The 5383-nt window shown below is 45.7% G+C and overlaps 1 pseudogene; it reads right to left on the bottom strand.

The window, feature by feature from the left end:
- Positions 1 to 1453: 1453 nt before the first annotated feature.
- On the bottom strand, positions 1454 to 2490 carry LOC102923422 (nucleolin-like; annotated as a pseudogene).
- Between the last annotated feature and the right edge of the window lie 2893 nt (positions 2491 to 5383).

Here is a 5383-nt window from a genome sequence, read left to right as displayed (position 1 = left end):
CATTTAGTGTATTTTTATTGTGTGTGTGTGAGGTATGTGTACTGTGATGTGATGTGTGTGTGTGTGTGTGGTATGTGTATGTGGTGTGTGTGTGTGTGTGTGTGTGTGTGTGTATAGGAAAAATGATTTTTATACATGGGATGAAACAATATACATTCAAAATGTACAGATAAGGGTTAGCTCTATTGCTTATCTTTAAAAACACTCAGGAGACAGAGCCAGGTGGATCTCTGAGTTTGAGGCCAGTCTGGTGTACAGAGCGAGATCCAGGACAGGCACCAAAACAAGACAAAGAAAGCTTGTCTCGAAAAACCAAAAAAAAAAAAAAAAAAAGGTTTATGACTGGGCCAGGGGATGTTGGTGCACACTTTTAATCCCAGCACTTGGGAAGCAGAGGCAAGTGGATCTTTGTGAGTTTGAGGCCAGCCTGGGCTACATATAGAGTAAGTAGGACACGTAGGATAGCTAGGGCTACACAGAAAAACCGTCTCAAAAAAACATAAAACAAAAAGTTCGTTTATATGAATATGAATATTCATTCAAAAACAATAGGGTGTTTCTCTTGAGATGTTACCTAATGACTCCAAGTTAGATGACATGGCTGTGTACTTACTGTCTTGAAATGTCCTCAGAAAGATCCATCATTCAATAGGAGACAGAGTAAACATCTCAGAGTCCTTTCTTTCAAAGGAAGAGGGAAAGGTGGGAATGGAAGAGTTTTCAAACTTTGTTCTCTGTTCTCCTGCTCTGGCACCTTGGAAACCTCCTCTACCTCCCAAACCTCCCTGGCCTCTGCCACCGAATCTGCCTCTTCCTCCTCTGCCCTCACCAAAGCCACCTTCACGGTGAGGCTTGGCCCAGTCCACGGTAACTTTGTGTCCATCACTTTCACCATCTTCTATGGCCTCCATGGCAACTTGGGCGTCTTCCTCACTATTGAAGTCTATAAAGCCAAACCCTTTGGCAGACCCAGGCTCCTGATCAGTGACTATTCTTGCACAAATAGAGCCCTTCAATGATTCTTTTAGGATCTCTTCAGTGGTTTCTTCTGGCAGACCTTTGACAGAGCTTTGGATGGCTAACTTCGTTATTAGGTGATCCCCAGGGTCCTCGTAATTCCAGCCTGATTGTTCTGCCCACAGTTTCCATATTCTTACAAGAGTTTAAAGCTTTAGCATCTTCAAATGAATCAGATTCTATAAATGCATGCCCTTTAGGTATGCCATTTGGATTCTGGGGCACTTTGATAAAAGTTGCATTCTCAAATACTTCCTGAAGAGGTTCTTCTGTTGCACTGAAGGGAAGTTAAAACCAAAGTTTTTGCTTCCTTTTCTTTCTGGCTCTCTCTTGCCTTTGTCCTTTCTCCAGTATAGCAGAGTGAAAAGATCACCCATCAGGCCCTGCCCCCTGCTTTTCTTCACAGTTTTTCTCTGCATCAGCTTCTGCATTAAACTCATGAGCGATCGATCCCTTGATGATCATGATGATTCTTGATGACCAATGATCTGATCTCCATAGCATCTTCAAACACTTCGTCCTCAGTGGTGTTGAAAGACAGGTTTTTGGCTAAAAGTGTTCTTGCAGTTTGAGCTTTCTTAGTGTCTCTCTCTTTTTGTTTTTCTAGTTTATTTTATTGCCAAACATTTTTTTTTTTTAAACCAGTGAGTTCTAAGGCCTTTTCTCGGTCTTCAGCAGACTTAAAATCCACATAACCAAATTTCCTATTTGTACCAGTTCTGACATCTATAACATCAAGATCAATTTTAGCGAAAAGTCCACTGGTGGCAAGTTTTCATTCAACAGCAGATTTGCTGGGATTAAGGTTCCAGCGAACAGGTTGAAAGGTACGGTTCCGAGACTTCCAATTTCTGTTTCTTGGCTCCAGGAACTTTTGTTTGGTCATTTCCTTCTTTTGTTTTCCAGGTGCTGTCTTAACAGGCTCTTCATCTTCCTCCTCCTCCTCCTCTTCATCATCATCTTCATCTTCCTCCTGGTCACACTCATGGCGTTCACAGGAACAACTTTTACAGGAGCTTTCTCCCCTTTGGCCGGTGTGATCTCCACAGCATCCTCTTCATAACCATCTTTCTCCTCACCGTTCTCTTCATCATCCTCATCCTCCGTCCTCTGAGGCAGGAACAGCAGCTGCTCCTTCCTCTGGTTTCTCTGCTTTCACACGTGGCAGCGAATCCTCTTCATCGTCCTCATGGCCGTCATCTCCGTCTTCCTTATCCCCATCACTCTCTTCCTCTTGGGCATCCTTACCGTTCTTAGCCCCCTTGGCTGCAGTGGCAGCTCCCCTTTTTAACAGGGGTCGCTACCAACGCTTTTGCTTGTGTGGCAACTTTTTTTGTTTGTGAAACCACTACCATCTTGGCTGGAGTGGTGGTAGCCATCTTGCCTTTTCTTCTGAGGGAAGACAACCTCTTCTCCACCGCTGTCCTCTTCATCATCTCCACTATCGTCCGCCTCCTGTTGGGGAGGAGCCATTTTCTTGGAGTTACTGTGACTTTTTTTTTTTTTTAACCAGCCTGTGTGAGTTTCGTTTTGATGGCAGGTTGTGACTACGACACCTGTGGCGAGAGAGCAGTGCAGAAGAGCCTAGGGAAACTCAGGCTGCTCCTATGGCAAGCTCAGCTGAGACTGAGAAGACCCTGGAGCACACCTGCGGTCATATATTGTGGACCCTAATAAAATTTGCCCGAAGATCAGAGAACAGAACAAGCCACTAGGTTAAACATGGAGGCCAGGCAGTGTTGGCACTCACCTTTAATCCTAGCACTCAGGAGTCAGAGATCTGTCTGGATCTCTGTGAGTTCAAAGCCACCCTGGACTATATGAGATGGACTCAGTCTAGGAGAGAAAACAGAGCCAGGCAGTGGTGGCACACACCTTTAATCCCAGGAAGTAATGGCTAGACAGAGGAAGGTATATAAGGCTTTTCGGCAGAAGCCTCCCTTTCAGTTAGAGACTTTTTCAGCTGAAGCTCTTTTGGCTGAAATCTTTTGGCTGAGAAGTCCCTTTCAGGTGAGGACTCAGGATTTCAGTCAGAGGATTTGTGGAGTTGATGAGGTGAAAGGTGTCTGTGGCTTGTTCCTTTGTCTCTCTATCAGCATTTACCCCAGTATCTGGTTCCAGAGTTTTAATTATAAGACCATAGAAATTCAAACAACACACGTACAACTGAATGCCAGCTGTCGCTAGCATCTGAGGGAAAAGAGGCCAAAGTCATCTTAAAAGTCAACAGAAAGTTCTGTTTACAACAGGCCTCCCTTGGCCAACCCTATCCTGGGTAGCCCTGGGTGTGTCCTGCTGCCTGTGGACAGATGTAGGTGAGCAGAGGGGTGGGCAAATCCTTCTTCAGCTCTGGAAATCCCCGGGGGTGGGGCATGCAGCCTGCTGGAGGTGGCCAGGTCAGCTGTCCTCACCACCAGCTTGCTGTCCCTGCCAGGCCACGTGTCATCTGCACGGCAGGTACTAAGCGCTACCCATTAGCCCACAGGCAGGACCAACCTGCACAGATTGCATTAAACTGGGTTTCCAGGCCCCCCAGGAGGAGCGTGAAATGGGATTATCTCTTCCCAGTGCTTCCTCATTGTTTCCCTGTCAAGAAGAGGAAAAAGACATTTCCTCCCACCCAAGGAAACTCTGGGCATTTATGCGTGTGACATAAGCAAAGTTCTTTTTTGTCCCTTCAATCTGTCACTGTTGGGGTTTGTATTAGGGTAAAAGTATCGAGGTATACAAACCTTTAAAAAGTAAATTGATGGCAGTTTCGAAACCAACAGTCTGAAAAACACTCACTCCAGAAAGTTCAGAGAACTTAACAGAGAAGGGCGTGTTAACCCCGATCAAGCCGCTTCACCTTCGAAAACACGGTGGTTTCCACTTCTTTTATGTGTGTATGTGCGCGCCTGCTTGGGACTGGGGGTCAGGCTCAGGCTTCATTCCTCAGGAGGCCACTGATCCTGCTGTATTAGCTAGACTGGCTGGCCAGAGGGCCCCCGGGATCCGCCCGTCTTCGCTCCCTGCACGCTTAGATTACAGACATGCGCTGCCATACCCAGCTTTTACGTGGAGGCTGGAGATAGGAACCCGGGTCCTCATGCTTGCTCAACAAGCCCTTGGCACACTGAGCCATCTCCCCAACCCTTGACATGATCATTTTCAAAAACTCAAGTTAATCATGCTGTTAATTTCTTGAATTTCCCAATAATCTTGACAAATCCTTTCATAAGTCATTTGAATTACCAGAAAGAATGTAATCTCAAGGATTAGGAATGTCTTTTCTAATCCCCCAAAGTTAATGATGACCAATGGTGATCCATGGCATTTAAAGACATCTGGGGAAATAGCTATTTAATCCTTTTAAGCTGTGTGTGTGCATACATGGCATGGCATGTGTTTGTGTGTGTGTATGTGTGCATACATGGCATGGCATGTGTTTGTGTGTATGTGTGCATACATGGTATGGCATGTGTTTGTGTGTGCATGTGTGCATACATGGCATGGCATGTATTTGTGTGTCTGTGTGTGTACGCACATGGCATGTATTTGTGTGTGTGTATGTGTGTGTGTGTGTGTGTGTGTATGTGTGTGTGTGTGTATGTGTGTGTGTGTGTGTATGTGTGTGTGTGTGTGTGTGTATGTGTGTGTGTGTGTGTGTGTGTACTTGGCATGGCATGTGTGTGGAGGTCAGGGGACAGTTTTGTGGCCCTTTTCTCTCCTTTCACTTTCCATGGCCTCCAGAGATTGAATTTAGGCCCTTAGACTTGCTCAGCAAGAACTTTGACCGTCTTCACCACCTTGCTGGTCCTGTTTAAGTCTGTGAACCTAAATTTAGCCAGTCCATTGTGTTTTGGTATTAAGCTCTGTGGATTTCTCACATATCCTGGGCAGTAATGCTGCCTCGTGTCTGTTTGCAGTATCTCTGCATCTGGGTGTCCTCTGCACTCCCTGTTTCCATTACTGGTGGGAGTGGTTCACTTGTCTGATTTGCTCTCGTTGCCTGTGCTTTGGGGCTTGATGTCTCTGGTGTCAGTGCCGAAGCAATGCCCTGAGTCCCGCCCCCTTCTGCTTTCATTTTTGTGTAGAGAGAAGTTCGGGTCCCTCATTTATGTCTGCAGTCCATCTCAGTTTTCTCTGTCTCTCTGTCTCCGTCTCTCTTTCTTTTTCAAGGTGTGGTAAAGGTCCAGTTTCCTCTTTACATGTGCACATCCAGTTTTCTTGATTTCACTTCTTTTTTTTTTTTTAGATTTATTTATTTACTTATTACGTACACAGAAGAGGGCACCAGATCTCATTACAGATGGTTGTGAGCCACCATGTGGGTGCTGGGAATTGAACTCAGGACCTCTGGAAGAGCAGTCAGTGCTCTTAACCT

Source organism: Peromyscus maniculatus, chromosome 1 (assembly GCF_049852395.1).
Source record: "Peromyscus maniculatus bairdii isolate BWxNUB_F1_BW_parent chromosome 1, HU_Pman_BW_mat_3.1, whole genome shotgun sequence".
Taxonomy (NCBI): Eukaryota; Metazoa; Chordata; class Mammalia; order Rodentia; family Cricetidae; genus Peromyscus; species Peromyscus maniculatus.
The sequence above is the reverse complement of the archived record's forward strand: the minus strand, read 5'-3'. Positions and strand labels throughout refer to the sequence as shown.